Below are 18,519 nucleotides of genomic sequence, written 5' to 3'. Positions count from 1 at the left end.
CCTCATGCGTAGAACAAGGGTCCGGAATCATTTTCCCGGGGAGCTCGTGGGATAGCAGTGCCCAGCTTTGGACATGAATCTCAGCTCTGCCATTTAAGAGCCAGTGCCTACTGTGATGGTCTCCTTCCCTAGGCTGGGTGATCTCTATAAAGCAGACATCGGTGCTCATGCCCCGTAGGGTCTACCGCGTGCTTAACGGCTGGCCCCTACCCCAGCCTGGCAGCTTGGTGGCACACCGTCTGTAGTGGCTTTTGCATAATAGGTTTTTCACCCCTATGCCTATGCCTTCATCCCTAGGAGTAGCCAGAGGCAGAGTTTGTTGGGGTTTTTTTAATACTTATTTTTTTGAGAGGTGGGGCAGACGCTTGAGTCGGGGAGGGGCAGAGAGGGGGGACACAGAGGATCTGAAGCAGGCTCTGCACTGACAGCAGAGAGCCCGATGCTCAACTCAGGAACCATGAGATCATGACCTGAGCTGAAGTCTGACTCTTAACCCACCGAGCCCCCCCAGGGACCCCCTGCCGGAGGCAGTTTTGAATGGCTCCTCTGCTCCTCATCCCAGCCCAGCTTAGCTCTCCCACATGACGTTGCACACGTGTTCTCTGACCCCCAGATTTCTCCACATTCCTTTCATCACCCCTGAGCTCTTGCTCTGTGGGCCCCATCTGCTCTGCTGTGTTGTGACCAGGCCATGCCTCCCTCCCTACCTCTTGCCACAGTGAGGAGGTCATCGTTCTGATTTATGTTTTCAGGTCGAGTTCTGCTGTGGCCTTCTGTTTGATTCCTTCCTAGTCTTTTCTTGGTTTCCTGCCTGTCCTGACCGTATCCCCAACATGAGAGCTTTCCTTGTTTTTTTGTTTTTTTAATTTTAATTTAATTTTTTTTTTATTTTAGAGAGAGGGTGTGCAATTGGGGGGGAGGGGTAGAGGGAGGGAGGGAGAGAGAATCTTTTTTTTTTTTTTTAATTTTTTTTTTAACGTTTATTTACTTTTGAGACAGAGAGAGAGACAGAGCATGAACGGGAGAGGGTCAGAGAGAGGGATACACAGAATCTGAAACAGGCTCCAGGCTCTGAGCTGTCAGCACAAAGCCCGACATGGGGCTCGAACTCACGGATCGCGAGATCATGACCTGAGCCAAAGTCGGCCGCTCAACCGACTGAGCCACCCAGGAACCCCTTTTTTTAAGTTTATTTATTTTGAGAGAGAGTAGGGGAGGGGGAGAGAGAGAATCCCAAGCAGGTTCCATGCTAATAGTGCAGAGCCTGACATGGGGCTCAAACCTACCAACCTCGAGATCATGACCTGAGCTAAAATCAAGTCAGATGCTCAATGGACTGACCCATCCAGGCACCCCATGAGAGCTTTCTCTTGTCTATTAGGTTGCTGAGGCTGAGAGAGAAACCATGCTTGTTTGTTTTTAATTTTTTTTAATGTTTATTTTTGAGAGGGAAAGAGACAGAGCACGAGCATGGTGGGGAGGGGTGCAGAGAGGGGACACAGAATCCAAAGCAGACTCCAGGCTCTGAGCTGTCAGCACAGAGCCCGATGCGGGGCCCAAACCCACAAACCATGAGATCATGACCTGACCCAAAGTCGGACGCTCAACCAACTGAGCCACAGAGGCCCCCCCCCCCCCCCCCGCCCAAGGCCATGTTTTTTTTTTTTTCTTAATTTTTTTTCAACGTTTTTTATTTATTTTTGGGACAGAGAGAAACAGAGCATGAACGGGGGAGGGGCAGAGAGAGAGGGAGACACAGCATCGGAAACAGGCTCCAGGCTCCGAGCCATCACCCCAGAGCCTGACGCGGGGCTCGAGCTCATGGACCGCGAGATCGTGACCTGGCTGAAGTCGGACGCTTAACCGACTGCGCCATCCAGGCGCCCCCAAGGCCATGTTTTAATAAGGACTGTAAGGCTGGCTCCTGATCTGTGGGAAGGATGCCATGATCGATTAGGAATGTCTGTTGGGAGATCAGGATAGGTGGATGTGGTATTCAGGGCATCTGTGAGGTAAGGACTATAGGACATCTTTGGGATCAGACACCTGCCCTAGAAAAACTATGGAAACAGGGAAGAGGTGAGAGGAGCAGGTACCAGGTGAGAAGCTTCCTCTGAGTGGGAAGCAAGAAAGGAACATTCCTGTGGGAGGATGTGACCCTTACAGTCCCAGGGTATTTCATTTGTACCCGGGTTGAAGTTTTCAGTCCAGACGGCCCAAGTACTTGATCCCTTTTATTTCCTGGGTGTCACATTTTATGCTGGATTCCGGGGGCAGGGAGGAGCGTGGTGGTGATAACAGGGATCCCTCCAGACACTCTGAATAAGGTTGCTAGGTAAAATACTGGGCGTCCAGTTGAAGTAGAAATTCAGATATACGGTGAGTCATGTTCTTAGCAAAGGATGTCCTCTCTGCGGTCTCTGTCGACCCGGCTGTCTTACCTCTGCAACGTCATTGATTCAGGCCGTTCTGGCAAACTGGGTTGAACCGCTGCTTGAAGTTGCAGACGGTCCCCGTGAGCTGGTTGCAGCTGCTCTCGCCCCAGCCCTGGCCCTCTTGGCGGTGAGTCTCTGAGACGTTGCTGCCTTGGGCATCTGCGTCCTCATCCAGGCACCCGAAGGGTCAGCCCGGTGGACTTACGAGGTCTGGTTTTGACGTGGAGATGCTTACTGGGCCCCAGTGACACCCCAGAACTTTACAGTCGTTTCCTCATCTGAGCCATGAGACCTGTGTCAAAGTCCTGATGTTCTCTGTTTCACGGGTGGAAAAGCCAGGGCCGGAGGGGTGCCTGGGGATGTTGCTGCAGCCACACAGACAGAGTAGGAGACAGGAATGGTGCACTTCTAGTCCAGGCCCGGGCTGCCCGCCCTGCCCTCCTTCCACAGGGTGCTGCCCAGTGGGACCCTGCTTCTCTCTTCTGGACTATTCCCTCCAGACCTTCTCCTGTCCTGTGAGGATCTCACAGCTGAATGAGTAGAGTCACTTACTTAGCATTCATCTGTTCATTCACATGGTGAGCATTTGTGGAACACCTGCTGTATACCAGGCAGAGTGCTGGGCAGTGGGGATAGAATGAGGAACAAGGCTGGAAGGAAGATCACAAAAAACACTTTGGTTGCAAAGCGGAACAGGGGTTCCAGAATGCAGTCCATGTGCGTAACCAGGTCTTGTCTCTGGGTGGAGGAGAGAAGCGGGCCACTTCTCCCTCAGCTGTCTGCCTCCACCCTCCTGTCCTTCCGTCCTTGTGATGAGCCTTCTGAGGCTCAGAGAAGCGCACTGACGTGCCCAAGGTCACACGGCACCTTGAGACCTAGTGCCTGCACTCCTCTCGTAACCACCCTTTTGGCCCTGGTCTGCAGCTTCCTGGCCGTGTGACCTCTGGCCAGTCCCACTCGCCAGGGCTTCAGTTGCCCCACCTGTAAAAGGGGGACCCTGTGCCCACCAGGCTAACTGGTGACGAGGAGAAAGTAGTTTGGTATATCAAAAAGCTTGACGCAAATAGGTCTTATGAATGTGTGTTATTAATTTCAAATGGTCGTATTGAGGTGCTTTCAGGGGTGACTTAGTCACATTAAGTAGTCCAGACACCCAGGAATGTCTCTTCCGAAAAGAAACAAAACTAGAAAAGCTGCAGTTCTGGAAGGCCCCTGGGGCCGAGGCGGCTTCTAGGTACTGACTCCCATACATCTCTGGCCTCGTCTGGGATCCCAGCTGATCCCCATGTGGCTGGGCCTGAAAGCTTTGTGGCTGAAGACTGGGCATGCGGCGTGCTTCTGGGGAGAAAGGCCACCCCCAGCTTCCTTAAAAAATTAACTTTATGGGGCACCTGAGAGGCCCAGTTGGTTAAGCATCTGACTTCGGCTCAGGTCACGATCTTGTGGTTTGTGAGTTCCAGCCCTGCATCGGGCTCTCTGCTGTCTGCACAGAACCCACTTCAGATCCTCTGTCCCCCGCCACCCGCCCCACCCCTGCCTTCTCTATTCTTCCCCTACTTGTGCTCCCTCCCTCTCTCTCTTAAAAATAAACATTAAACAAATTTATTGTATTTCATATCCATAAGCTATGTGACGGAGCTAGTGACACAAATATAAAGACACAGCGTCCATTTTTTAGAATCTTACAATCTAGTGAGATACATGTGAACCTATAAATTACATGAAAATTGAGTGTGAGCTTTCTCTTTCTGTCTTACCGAGGGACAGTTGGCATACATCATGCCAGGCCTGTTGCATGATGGTTTCATGGAACACGCTGGGAAGTGATCCTCACAGGCTCTGTTGCCCTGCATCATCTCATGTAGATAACAGTAGCTCCCAACTCCATGAGGTCATGGCGGGGCAGACCTTGTGTTTTCCTTTTGACATTTATGGTCCATTTGAGAAATTCATATATTTTCAAACCCCTTCCAGCCCCACTGAGTGGGGGAAAGGCCCAAACAAGAATCTTTGATGTCAGGGGAAGTTTGGGGAAAACCTGTAAGCATCTGAAACCCGAGAATTGAAAGTCTGTTCGTTCAGTCATCAAGAGACTTCTGGACTTCTCCCGCAGTGCGGGCCCTGGCCGTGCCCTGGAGACCCAGAGCCGAGCCTCACTCTGCCCAGCCTGGGAACCACCAGGCCAGTGAGGACACAGGTTGGCTGTGGTTGGTGGGGTCTCTGGAAGATGCTTTGGGCAACAGAGTTCAAAAAACTTGCCCAGAGGCCTCCAATGACAAAAGCATGCCAGGCAGGCGCTAGACAGGAAAGGCATCACCAGCCCTGAAAAGGGAAAGCCGGAAGCCTCTCCGATGCTTCAAGTAGCTGGGCTTGGCTGGGGCTTGGCTGCGGTGTTTCGCTCTGGGGCAGAGGGCAGGGGAGAGGAGCTGGATGGGAGGTCTCGGCTGGTGACCCTGAACGCCCCACCGAGTGGTTGGCCTTGATTCACTTTGGGGAGTCAGCCTGGGACCAGAAGTCCTTACGTACTGCTGCCAGGTGCCACCTCAAAGGTAGCGACTATGGAGTTGTTTTGACCACTGGCTTCTGCTCAGGAAAACAAACAGCCCAGCCCAGCCCTCGCCCAAACAGGGCTGCGGGAGGATTGCAGGCGCTGCCAGAGGTCCCAAGAGGAAACCCACTCTAACGAGATGTCTAACCTAGTTTTGACGACTCACGTGGTTTGGGGAGCATGTGAAATGCCTTGGGAAGGGTTGGCGGTGAGCAGACTTGGCCGCCCATTTGACACAGAACACTGGACGAGGAACTGTTTGTTTGGTTTTGGCCCCTGCGGCTTGTTGCTGCCTCTCCCTGCACTTAGTTGCAGGGTGCTAAGGAGGGGCGGAGTCCGTGTTACTGATGAACAGCTTGAAGTGAAAGGTGGCTGGCCTTCCGCATCCTGGGGCAGGCCGTTTCTCTTGAGCGCAAATCCAATCGTGCACAGAGGCACTTCCTCCTACCTTCCGTTGTGTAATTCCAGACGGCCCATTTTACAGATGGTGCAATTGAGGCCCCAAGGGGAAGTGACATTCCTGAGGTCACCGCTTACAGCTGACAAGTAACAGACTTAGGTTCCAACTAAAATCTTTTAAGGTGACGCAGCACAGGCAAAAGTGGAACTAGGCAGAGCGTATGTGGGGAACAGGGTCTTGCGGCGGGCAGTGCCTGTTGGGGAATTCGGAGAACAAAGCTAGAGAGGCCAGGGGGGTCCCTCCTCTCCACGGACAGCACGAGGGTGGAATTATGTAGAACTCAGCCATCTGGGGGTCAGCAGGAACCGATTGACCAAATAAATAGATGAGTCAATTAAAAAGGACGGATTTCTTGACTATTTATAGTTGTGGCCTAAATCTCAGCTATCCTTGTCCCCAAGGAGTAAAAGGAGACTTTTTCTGATCGGCCAGGCCATCTAAAGGGTGAATAAGCTGATTAAGTCCTGGGCTGCTGCAGGGGATGGGACGCTGCAGGAGGGTCAGGGTGAGAGGAGCTCAGAGGAGGTGGGGGCAGGGATGATGCTCTTTGGACTCCTTCCTTTTCCTCCATCCACTTATTATTAGCCACACCTGCAGGTTTTAGCCACCTAATTGCTCTAGGTAGTATGAATTGAAATGGTTAACAGTTCTTCCTGGCCTGAGGGGGCCAGTATTTAGTCATCCCAGCACGTATACATAATTAAATGGGAAGGTCCTTGTAAAGCATTTAGCACAAAGCCTCAGCGATGTGGATGTTTTTGTTACTGCCATTTTTAAAAAATGTATTTGTTTATTCAGAGAGAGAGAGAGAGATTGGGAGAGACAGGGAGAGCAGGGCAGGGGCAGGGAGAGGGGAAGAGAGAGAATCACAAGCAGGCTCTGCGCTGTCAGCATGGAGCCCGACAAGGGGCTCAAACTCAAGAACCGTGAGATCACGACCTGAGCTGAAATCAAGAGTCGGACGCTCAACTGCCTAAGCCACCCAGGCGCCCCTGTTACTGCACTTTTGGAATTGAGACTGGCCCAGTACCCGTGATAGGGGCTCCCTCGGGAGACCCGGATCCTAATCCTAGCTGGTTCATTTGCAGAATGACATCCCCACCTCCTGCTGGCCTCAGTTTCCTCTGGTGTCAGGTGCAGAGGGGGACTTGCTGGTGTCAAAGGTCCTAGTCAGGAGATGCCCCAGGGCCCAGCGGTTGAGGACCCAGGATTCTGGAAGTGCCTGTGCCTCTCTGAGCCTCAGATGGGGTGAGATTCCTCATCTCATAGGGTGGTTGGTAAGGACTGGGTGAAAGTACTGCCCCCAAGTGCCAGGCGTTGAGCTGGGCATATGCAGGGTCACTCAACCCAGGGAGTTCTGGAACTGGTGTGCAGTTGGAGGATTTTCCATGCTTTTCAGGCATTTAGAGTGTGCTTCTTGTTCTATGAGAGTCTCCGAAAATGTTATGAAGTCTTACTACCTTTGCATTGATTATAGGAGGAAAGCAAGCAGCAATAATCAGTGAGAAGTGATCTAAGCAAATACAAATATTTAACATGATTAAAAAGTTACTAACCAACTTGGGGCACCTCGGTGGCTCAGTCAGTTAAGCGTCCGACTTCAGCTCAGGTCATGATCTCACAGTTCGTGAGTTCGAGCCCTGAATTGGGCTCCACAGTGGCGGTGCTGAGCCTGCCTCTCTCTCTGCCCCTTCCTGGTGTTCTCTCTCTCTCTCTCTCTCTCTTTCTCTCTCCCTCTCAAATATAAATAAACTTAAACAAAACTTAAAGTAGAAAATGAAAAATTACTAGCAGCTAGAATTATATCAAATGCCCAACATAGTGCCAGCTACAACTATTTTTTGTTTCCAGGACGTAAGAACAGCTGGAATTCGAACAATAGGTTGCCATGGCAATGATACACCCGGGTCCTCCTCATTGGCTGCCTCTAGGGAGGAGGCCCACCCTCTGTCCTAGAGCATCCTCTGACTGTAGGAGGAAGAAACTAGGGTTACAGCTGAGCAATCTGTTCTGCCAGGAGATGGACCAGGGATGGTCAGGGAAGGCTTCCTGGAGGAAGTATTTGAGGATCGAGAAGAGCGGGGATGTGCATTTCAGGGCCTGAAATGGCCTGTGAAAATGCACCCACTGAGCTGTGAGAGCCCAGGGCTTCCCAGGCACTGATGTAGAGAGACAGTAAGTTCTATGACAAAGGACCCTCCTCTGGCTTTAATTCTGCTAGGGACATTCCCAATTGGTGGCATGTTTCTGGAGTATGCAGTCTCTGGGTACCTGGGCTGTGTTGGAAGGGGCATTGTGACCTCAGCAGATTTTCTGAGGTCCATAGCCAGCGTGCTGGGCATCTTTTATACTCTCTCAGGCTTCATGAGAAGCCCGGTTTCCCAGTGTCTGGGGGAAGTCCACCTGTGTTCCTGTCTGCTTACAGGGCCTCTGTCCCCTTACAGAACCTTCCTGAGCTGCCTTCTGTGATTCAAGCCTGTGAGGTCCCCAACAGCTGCAGTTACCTAGGAAACGGTGTCCAGGGAGTCCACTCAGGAGAGGGAGCAGATGCTCTGACCTGAGTGGTCCTTCAGGGGGCCTGGTGGGAACAAGAATCAATGCCTGAAGGAGCCTCTTGGCCCCTAGACTGATGGGAAGTAGATTGCTGGGTAAACAGGCAGGGCCTTCTCTTGGAGTCAAAGACCTTTGTGGGATTTGTGCATGTCCTGGGTCTGGGTAAGAGCTCCCCAAATAAGCTGGTCCTAGGCTTCCAAATAGTAGGAGCGGGCAAGGCAACCAGAGGCCTAGAACCTGAGTTGAAACACTAGAGACCAAAGCTCTTATGCCTAGGCCTCAATTTCCCCACCTGTAAAACGGGCACATTAGACCAGATGATGGTATTGAATTTCATGAACTAGTACACATTCAAAAAAACAATTGGGGTTGAAGAATGGAGTGGCCCATCCTTCTTGGGCTGGCAAACTTTTTGCCATAATTGCTGTGGTCTTGCCTTCCTCCTAGCAGGCAGTTGCCTGAGATTTGCTCCAGCATGAATAATGCTTGCCCTCACGCACAACATCTTAATATGCACCTGTCTGGGCACAGGCCCCATACTTAGTGATTTACCTGCATCAGCTCACGTGATCGCCCCTCTGCCCTGAGAGGATGATGCCATTATTGGTCACCTTTTACAGATGAGGAAACAGACCCAGTAGGGCTGCTCAGGGTCCCACAGCAGAGCCTTGGAGCTTCCTGGAAAACCCCCTTCCTTTTTCAAGCCTCAGTCTCCTCTGTAAACTGGGCATTGGCATCCGGGGCTGATCTGTCATTTGTTGATGGCCATTTAAGGGGTCTCAGGTACCCAGGGATTTCTAGCGAGGACCTTCGGGGTTTTGAGGCCCCTGGCAGTTGAGGGGGTCGCGGAATCTGATTTCTGTAGCTGCAGCCCAAGGTCCGCAGCTGTGCCTACCAGGAAGGAGGGAGGCTGCCTGGCCACTCTGCTCCAGTAGCTGGTCTGCATTTCTGCCATGGGCTGTTGGGTCCACTCTGCAGCCCATTTCCCCGGCAGCGCCTGCTGCACACGTTTTATCTGCTCTCAAGGTCGGGCCCCAGGCCCTGTAACTTCCACGTCCCCCGCCGCCCGTGGGCCAGAGGGGTGCCGACACCACCTCGTGTGCTGGCCTGGCCGCCGGCTCCTCTGGGCATCTTCTGCCTGTCTGTGGGCAGCTGTCTGAGCTGCTCTCCCGACCCTACTCCGAGGCTAGGGACAGGAGGTGACAGGTTTCCGCATCTGTGCTCAGATCCCCAGGGAGCCACCAGCCCCCAGGACCTACATCGTCCTAGTCAGCGAGTATACTGAGAGTGTCCCCCAGGGACACTGGTTCCCCCCCACTGTGGAAGAGGAATGGAAGAGGAGACAGGGGCGTTAGGGTGATGCCCCGCGTCTCAGAACTGACCGGCCTGCCTTTGAACCCTGGTCCTGGCTCTGCAAGGTGATCTGTCAGGTGTCCAGCAGACCTGGCACACAGGACGTGCCCAGCAGGACCTTGGCTGTGAGTCCAGGCTGTCACTGGTCTCAGGAAGAATATGCCTGCATTTGGTCATTGTCCTGATAGCTCATGTTTTGTTCTGGCAGAGTCATCTGTACATATTAGCTCATTTAATCTCTCAGCAACCCGAAGAGGTAGGTACTATTACTGTCCTCGTCCTACATTTGAGGAAACTGGGGTGCTGACAGGTGTATCTGTGGTGTGTATTTTCTTCTGGTGGACAGGTTGCCTTTGCAGAAGGAGAGGTGGCTGTGTGTGTGTCTGTGTGTGTGTGTGTGTGCGCACCTGCGCGTGGGACGGATGGTTGGGATACCGCCCTTGCAAGCTGTCAGGGTCTGCTGGTCACCTGGTAGAAACCACAGCCCAGAGAGGGGCAGGTCTTGCCTTGGTCAAGCAGTGGCCACTGGCCCAGCCAGGGCCTCACCAGGGTCTCCTGGGTCCTTGCCTGCGGTTGTTCCTTGGGTTTGGAGAGCTGGCATGTTAGGGACAGGTGCTTCTCCTGTTGGAAAGGCCCCACCCGTTGCTTCCAGTTTAGGGAAAAAGTGACCCCCTGTGCCAGGGTGACAGGTGTGGGGAGGGGTTCCCAGGTCTCAGGTGATGTGCCCTACACTCTGCGTCTTTTTGGAGATGCTGACTGAGGCCTGCTCTGCTGGATTTTGCCCCCTGGGTGCTTGTCCCTCCAGGACCCCTACTCCACCAGCTCCCTGCCCCAGGAGCCCCAGATAATCCACCTGCCAGCCCCAACCTTTATTTCTCAAACGCCTTTTAACTTAAGAAGCCAGTAGAGGGAGTATTGCCTTGTCCTGGGTTCAAATTCTGTCACTTGCTCACTGGGTAACCTTGGCTCCATCATGTTTCGTCTCTGAGCTTCAGTTTTCTTATGTAAAATAGGGACAAAAGTGCCCGTCCCCCGGGAGTACTGTCAGGAGCAGTGGCAAAAGGGAGTAGGAGAGCCTCTGGCAAACTGTCATGGCAAACCATGTCGGGGCACATGGTTACAGGGTAATCCCTGGACTCAACTGGGGCTGGCAGACGTGAAAGCCAGCCAGGCCCAGACCCCAGATGCTCATAGTCTTGCAGGGGAGACCGACGGTCCATGGGCACACACGTGTGCACAGCTATGCACACTCGCATGCAGTTTCATCAGCCAGTAATAGTCTCTTTCATCGGTTGATTTTGTTTTACATGTTACCAAGCACCTCCCAGTTTGTTAGCACCCACTATGCCTAACCTCACCCGGTTCTACTATTCACTCGGGGGGGTTGGTCTAATATCCTTGAAGATTCAGTTAGGAGGTCTGGGGAGGGGCCAGGCATCTGCATTTTCAGTCAGAGCCCCAGGCCGTGCTGAGGTTCAGGCACCTGGGATCTTCTAGCAACTCTGCTCAGGGGCCCAGAGACTTCAGCACGGGACGGTTTTACAGATTAGGGGGCCCGCTTTACAGATGAAGCAACTGGGCTTTCCCAAGGAGAACTTTGAACTCTGTCTAGGGTGTCACAGTCTGAGCAAGAGCCCAGAACCAGGTGCATGGTGTGGTGACACAAGTCAGAGGAGGCGAGGGGAAAGAGTGGGGTGGACAGGAAGGGCTTCCTGGAGGAGGTGACTCTCGGGCCAGGTCTTCAGGGTGGGTGGGATCTACCTAAACATAAGAGAACTCACGGGCTCTCAAAGTGCAGGATTGAATGGGATAATGATGGAGAAAACAAGGAGGTCCTGGGACTCAGGCAGGACCAGAGGAGAGATAAGGTGGGGACTGGGGACAAGGGCAATGTCAAGTGTAAGGAGCTTTGGGTTCCTGATGGGGAAATACAGTGATTATTCTCCAAGCAGCTGGGAGCCACCAGTGATAGTTCTCAAGCTGAGGGCGACATGGTGGGCAGTGGGGTTTGCTGTTGCATAGTTGGCAACAGGCTTGGCTGAGCTAGTGGGCACGCCTCTAGGGAGTTTCCAGTGGATGAGGTGGCCTCATTTTGTGTCACTGCATGGGTGGCTGGCTGTGAGGAGGCAGCGCCACATCCCCTACACGGTGCTCTCGGTGAACAGCACTGGGGGCGTGAAAGGTTGAGAAGGTTAGAGGGTGCCTGGGGGTTGCCCTGGGAGACGGTATGCATAATTGAGAAATGTGCATCCTCCCTTGAGCCCCCCCCACCCCCATCCCTGGTATGGATTTTAATGCTGAGCTTTTCTTCTAGTCGAATGCTGGCTGCTTTAGGCACCACCTTGGAGCCCTGGAAGTTGCCACGGCTGCTGTGCCAACAGCCGCCAACCTGACGGAATTAGATCTGAGGCGGTCCATGTGGGTTTGGAATAAGAGCGGGCTGGGATAATCCCACGTCCTTCTGGCCTCACTTTCTCCTTTGAAACGAGGTCCCCTGAGCTCTGATGGCGCATCTGTGAAAGAGGCTGGTGGCTCCTGTTGATCTGCTGTGTGTCTGGGGCCTCGGTTTGCTCATCCCAAAAGTGGGCTTGCACGCGCATGTGCCACTACTCTAAGGCCCCATTTGGAGCCTCCCAGTTTTCATGCAGGATCCACTGGGATCCTCTAGTACCCGGCGAACCTTTAGGAGACCAAGGAGAATTCACTTCAGAGTCCCTTTTTGGAAGATGCTCAGAGAACACGTTGTTTAACGAAAATTGATTTCCTGAAGATTTTGGGCTCATCTATCAAAAGAGGGCAAAGCTTTGCAGGGGTTTGACCACTTGCGGGGGAATTGTGCTCAGATGCCGGGAACACACCCCCTCTGTCTAGCAGAGGCTGTGTATGGCCCATTCTTCCTCTGTCAACAGCCCTGCCTGTGTCCTAAACATCTGCTATTGTTTGCTCTCTCACCCTAGTTGAGGGCCCCCCCGCCCCCGCCCTGCTACACATAGCTACAATGAAGAAGATATTTACTCCTATGCTGAGTGTCCCCAGAGTTGTGAGCCCTAAAGGTTCCATCCGACAAATATTTATAGTGCCGGGCCTCATACTGGGTGTCAGGAAGCTGGCCCTGGGTAAGCAGACAATTTTGATATGGGCTGGTAAGCATGGGAACAGAGGTGGTGTGGCCCACAGAGCCCAAGGGAGGCATTGGAGGGCCACTGTCCCAAGGGATCATCTGAGGATTGCTTGTACCATACTTGGGGAACAGCGTGCCAGGCTAGGGGAACAGAATGAGCCAAGGCATGGAGGTGTGAGAAAGCCTAAGATGTGTGTGGTTCAGGAGCCCCTGGGGATCTCAGGTGGGCTGTGGGTGGTGGAGGCCAACCGGAAGTTGACTTCCAGATAAACGGAGAAAATTCCAGGCAGCAAGTCCCTTTGCTCCGAGACGGCACAGGCACCGGGGCACTGGCAGCAGACATTGCTAGCTGATCGCCACCTCTGTCTTGCTAAATCTCAAGCTGCTTCGTTCCCCGGGCACCAAACTCTCCTTGAGCTAAATTTCTAAGTGAGGGTGAGGTTTGGGTGCAGCTAGGAAGGAAGAAGGTCCTTCCTCATTGAGTAGAGACGTGTTTAAAAGAGGAACAGGGACCTTGTTTACAAACATTTACTGAGCTAGGAGTCTTCACACACTGTAGATGGGATATTATGCCCATCTTACAGACAATAACACTGAGGCTTAGAGAGGTGACTTCCCAAGGCTGTTCCGCAGAGGGTTCTTTGACTGTTTCCATGGAGATGTGATTTCCGGCCGAGCCCGGGTGAGGGAGTTAGAGGTGGCTGGCTCTGAGTGGGTGTTGGGCCACAGACGTGCCCTTAGCTAGCCTTGTCGCTGAGATCCTGTCGCTCTCCAGTTTCTATAGAGCTAGGGAGGGGTAGCCCTGTTTGCTTTCCACAAGCAGTGAGAGGGGGGCAGCTTTAGGGTTCTTATAGCTTTAAAGGGGAAGTTTGCGGAAATGGAAACTGCGCTTTTCTTGTTTCTCATGTCTCTTTTTTTGTGGCCTCCAGAAATAATCCTGGGCTCTACAGAGCCTGCCTCAGGATCATGGTAGACCCTACCCCACCCCCACTTCCGGCAAAACCAGGCTGAGGGCTGGGGTGGTGGGGAAGTTGACGGGAGAGTGACAGGCTGTGGCTGGTGAGTCAGTGCCAGGAGACCGTTGCCTGCTGACTCACTGCCCTGTGCACCAAAACAGGCCCCTGAGCGCCCCCATTAGACGCCATGGCGGCCCTCCTCTGTCTCCCTGCTTTCTGTCCTTTAGCTAAGCTTTAGTTCTGGCGGTGTATGCTCAAAATCGACCTAAGTGGCATTTGGGGTCTGAGCCCGCTGCGACAGAATCCGTGAGACTGGACTGTTCCCGGATACTCACCTTTCCCCAGGAGTCCAGGTCCAGCCAGGCTGTGTGGGGCCCAAGCCGGAGGGTGTCCCAGGCACCTGCTCCTTGAAGCTCCTCTCATTCACCCTTGACCAGATGCACGACTCCTGTCCTCCTTGCAGAATAATGTTTGTGTTACTTTGACAAAACGAGTCCCTCCCCTCTGTCTCTGGACATTAGCACCTTGAGGGCAGGGAGGTGACCTCGTATCCCCCTGCAGTGGCCCTGGGCCAGCAGTGTAAGTAGGTGCTCAGTTAGCATGGGACATTTGGGGCTTTTCCGCCCCACTGCCCCAGGTAAGTGCCTGCTTGGCAAGGGTTAGTCACTTCTCTCAGATTATATAGCATCAGAGGCTGACCCTCTTCTTCCCAAACCCGTGGGCTTCACCCTTGTTGAGGTCCGGACTCAACTCACAAGAACATTTTCTTCTCTGTGGCACTGGTGTTGTGACCCTTGGCCAAGGGGAAGGAGTTCTGGCCACCCATCCTTGGGTGATCCCTCTTCATAAAGAACAGTGGTCATCTTCAGCCAGTCCTGCAGGTATTTGGCACAGGATGGGTGGCTCCGGGGTGTCAGGGATAAAGGACCCAGGTTCTATAGGCCCCCACTGGCAGAAAGTCCCCCACTCATAGTAGCTTACAGGGAAAAGCCCAGCATGAGCCCTTGAATTCCCTCCCAGAGTGGAAGGGAGGGGTTGGTCAGGCAGTCAGGGACAAGCAGGGGCTGTGGAGCCACACGGTTGAGTCCCCACCGAGCACAAAATTCTCCAGGGGCTGCCACCAGCCTCTGGATAAACCCAGCTTTTAATCCTGGCCTCCGGACATGGCCTCGTCTCTAGGTCACCCTATCCCCTGTTTCCCTTTGTTCTCTGTCTCACACTGGCCTTCTCTCTTTTCCTTTACCATGCCCTGTGTGGCCCTCTTTGGAGCACGCCATTCCCTGCTCTGAGAACACCATTTCCCCAGATGTTTGCCATGCAGACCTCAGTTTCGGTGTAGTTGAAAGCATGGACCCCAAAACCCATTGCCTGGGTTCAGATCCCAGCTGTGTGCCTTTAGGCAAGTGACGTCGCTTCTCTGGGCCTCATTGCTTCATCCAGGCTGCTGAGAGGAATAAATGCATTGGTGCCTGGAAGGTCCCTGAAAGGTCCCTGAAAGGTCCCTGAAAGCTCAGTGAGCGTCTGCCGTTATGAAACCTTACCTCCTCGGAGGGGCCTCACTGACTCCTGTGTCCCTGTCCCTTACACCTCATCCTGCTTGGCTGTCTTCTACATGCTGGTCCTGGTTGTAAATATTGATCTCCCCTTCTGGGACGTCAGCTCCTCAGGGCTCACCTCCATGCCCCCAGTTCCCAGAGCAGTGCCTGGCACCCAGTACGGTAGGTTCTCAGGAAGTGCTTACTCAGCAGTCACTGCCTGCCAGGGTTACCCTTGCTCTGTTTTGTCCCTGGACTTCTGAGATGCAGAGGGGCAGTACTTGGCCTGCATGACCCAGTGAAACTAGAACTAGACCCAGCCTTTAGGCCCCTGGTCCACTGCTCTTTCCCCTGACTCAGTGGCCTGCTTGGCTGGTGCCTGGGGGCTGCGCCGGCCATCCTGCCCCCACCCCTCGGCCCCTCCCTTGGCCCGGCCTCCTGCCTCCCCCCCACCTAATACCCTCCCCCTCACTCCCATGCAGCTTGCATGCCTTCTTTTTTGTTCTTCTCTGTTGACCGCCTGTGGTTCTCTGGGCTTTGGGTCAGTGCTTGCCACCTCTAAGGAGATAAGAAAAATATTTGGACCCGGTCCCCGGACCTCTCACCTGTAAACATTTTTTGAGGAGAAGAGGACAAGGTGGCTGTGCATTGGGCCCACATCCTGCCTGCCACCAGTGTTGTCCCAGAGGCCGGTTCTCTGTAAAACCTGTTCCCTCTCACCCACTTTTTCCTCTGCAAATCACAGAGCCAGAGGTATGACTTGTTCTGGTAGGTCCCTGTCCAGAGGTCACCTCGTCTCTGGGTGGTGTGGAGTCAGGATCTGGGGTCAAATCCTGACCTACTGCCTCATGACTGTGTGACCTGGGCCTGACCTTCCCCTTCCCTAAGCTTCAGCATCCTGATCTGTGAAAGGGGAGCCTCTGTGAAGCTCGGGGAGAGGTAGACACTTAACGTAGGTTGAGGGCTAATAATGAGCCAGGCAAGGTGCTCTCAATGGAAATGAGGGGTCTCTGAGGGTGGACCTGAGTTTTTGTGGGGTGGGGGGTTTCCAGCTCGACCAGGGAAGGGGAGAACTCGCCCGCAGACAATGAACCCCAGGTAGATTAACAAGCCCTGTCCCCAGAGATGTCATGCTAAAAACAATTCCCCAAACGGAATTCACTTTCACTAGGACCAGAATGCGGTCGCTCATTGTTCAGCTTTGTTCCGGGCAAAACAATGCCAGACTTCCTGGATGACCTCACCGGGGGAGCCGTTGGGCCGGTGAGGCCGGGCTGGTCAGCATCTCCAGGCAAGCCTGCCCCCTGCCCTGCCCTGCCCTTTGCTGTGGCCACCTCAGGTGACCTGGGGTAATGGCGTAAGCAAAGAAGGCAAACCATATTTGTATTTGGGCCGTGGCATGTTTTAGAAATTAGAAAATGTATATGCAGCGGCTGGAGCTCAGGAGAGCGGCCCATCCGGTTTGCCGCAAGCCCTACTCCTCCCCGAAGCCTCCCTGCCTCCCCACCAAACTCTGTCTTTCGCGGCCAGGTCCTTGTAGGCTGTTGAGATTGTCACATGAGTTATCCTGAGATTCAGACAGATAAACAAGACAGAAGGATACAGACCACGTGATTTAATCAAATGATTACATCTTTTAAAGGTGCACCTTTTCCTGAAAAACAAAAACAAAAGTCTTTCTCTGAGTAACTTCTACTTTCTTTTCAAAAATAGCTACCCTTAAGGTCTTGGGTTAAATAGCACTCTTGACACACCTCGTGTTTTTTTGTTTGGTTTGTTTGGGGTGCTTAATTTTCTTAAAAAGTGTTTATTTATTTAGAGAGGGAGAGAAGAGAGAGAGCAAGGGAGGGCAGAGGGAGAGAAGGAGAGAGAGAATCCCAAGCAGGGTCTGTGCTGTCAGCTCAGAGTCCGACCCAGGGCTCAATCCCATGAACTGTGAGATCATGACTCGAATTGAAACCAAGGGTCAGACGCTTAACCGACTGAGCCACCCAGGTGCCCTGTTTTTTGTTTTTTGTTTTTTGTGCTTAGGTTTCAAATGCTTCCTAGGGTCAGGAGGGTACCTAAGGAGCATGGCCGTGGCAGACATTACTAATTGATCCCAGCCCTGCTACTCACTGAACCTGTCCTTTGCCTGGAATCTGTGGACACAGTGCTTTGAAGGAGCCCCTTCAGACTTATCAGAGAAGTCTGGGAGGCTCTCCCTGCCTGCTGGAGGAAGGCTCTGGTCCAGAGTGCCGTGTGTCCTGGCTGTCAATGCCACTTCATGAGCCTGTCCAGCCCTTCCCTATGGCCCTGGGCAGTGACTGCTCCCCAGGTCCCCGGGCCCTGCCCCATCTGTGTCCTGTGGCCATACTACCCTGATGTGTCCAGTCCAGCGGCTTGGAGTGGACTTAAAGGCACCAGGCCTGATTTCACTTGGTCACCTTGCAGGTGATCCCAGATGGCCAAGTGCTTGAGAACATGGGACAGAGGCTGAAGCAGACCTGCGAGCCGTTTGAAGCCTCCGCGGCCGTTTTACTTGCTGTGTGATTCTGGATGGGTGACTTCACCTCTCCAGGCCTCGTCAGCAAAATGGCTCCCATAGAGGGGGTTAACTGAGAAAATGCTTGCAAAGCACTTAGCACACTGCTAAATAAACGTGTGTGTAGTCCATGCTTCATAAATGCAGCTTGCTTTTTTCTTCTTTTCAAAACACTCAGGATATGATGCCTGCCACACAGTATTAATAAAATTCCAGTGTGGTCAGCTGTTTTCTTCAGTAATAGCTAATATTTATTAATCACTTAGCATGTAAGAGACCCTGTGCTGAACATTTTACAGGCATCGTCCTACTTAATCCCTAGGAGGGGAGTTCTTATAGCCAATGAGGCACAGAGAGGTTGTTACCTGCTCTAGGTCACGCAGCTGGATCGTAGCCTCAGTGAGCCCAGAACCCTGGCTCTGGAGTGGACAGGGGAACGGGAGGAGAGGATAAAGCCTTGCCCCAGAATGCTTAATTCCACAGTGAGCCCAACAGGACGTTGCTATTTTTCTACCTCCAAGAGGGGGTCTCTTATGGGATCCTAGGTGCTGCTTGCCTCACCCCCAGAGGCTTGCTGAGAAACACTCACTGTCCAGAGATGGATCTCAGGGGCTGACTGTGTGCCTCTGAGTGGGTGGAAGGGCTTCTAAAGAGGAAACAGCAAAGTGTACCTACCTGCCCTCTTATTTTGAAAACCTGATAGAACCTCACTGATTGGTTAAGTCAGTGACAATGAGAGATTGAAGTCCTCGTTCTCTTCCAGAGAGCCTTGTGGGATTGTTTTTTTTTTTTTTTTTTTTTTTTTTTTTTTTTTTTTTTACGGGAAACGTTTCAAGTTCTGCCGGGGAAGGGTGAGAACTTCTCAGGCAAGGGCTTGCTCTCCCCCACAGCCTTGGACTGAAGCGGCAGGTGCTGGGAAAGGCAGCCACCGCGGTGTCTGCAGCTTGATTCGAGGTCCAGCTGGCTGGCACCTGGGCACCTGGGGCCAGAGGGGTTGGAAGGGCATGGGAGGTGGGCAGGACACCCAGTCCCCA

General features: G+C 53.0%; 1 protein-coding gene across 1 annotated transcript in view; it reads left to right on the top strand.

The window, feature by feature from the left end:
• SLC6A6 (solute carrier family 6 member 6) overlaps positions 1-18,519 on the top strand; it is an 88,425-nt gene that overhangs the window by 20,786 nt on the left and 49,120 nt on the right. The gene's annotated exons all lie outside the window — the stretch shown is intronic.

Source organism: Prionailurus viverrinus, chromosome A2 (assembly GCF_022837055.1).
Source record: "Prionailurus viverrinus isolate Anna chromosome A2, UM_Priviv_1.0, whole genome shotgun sequence".
In the NCBI taxonomy this organism is placed as follows: domain Eukaryota; kingdom Metazoa; phylum Chordata; class Mammalia; order Carnivora; family Felidae; genus Prionailurus; species Prionailurus viverrinus.
This window is presented reverse-complemented; position numbering and strand designations above follow the sequence as displayed.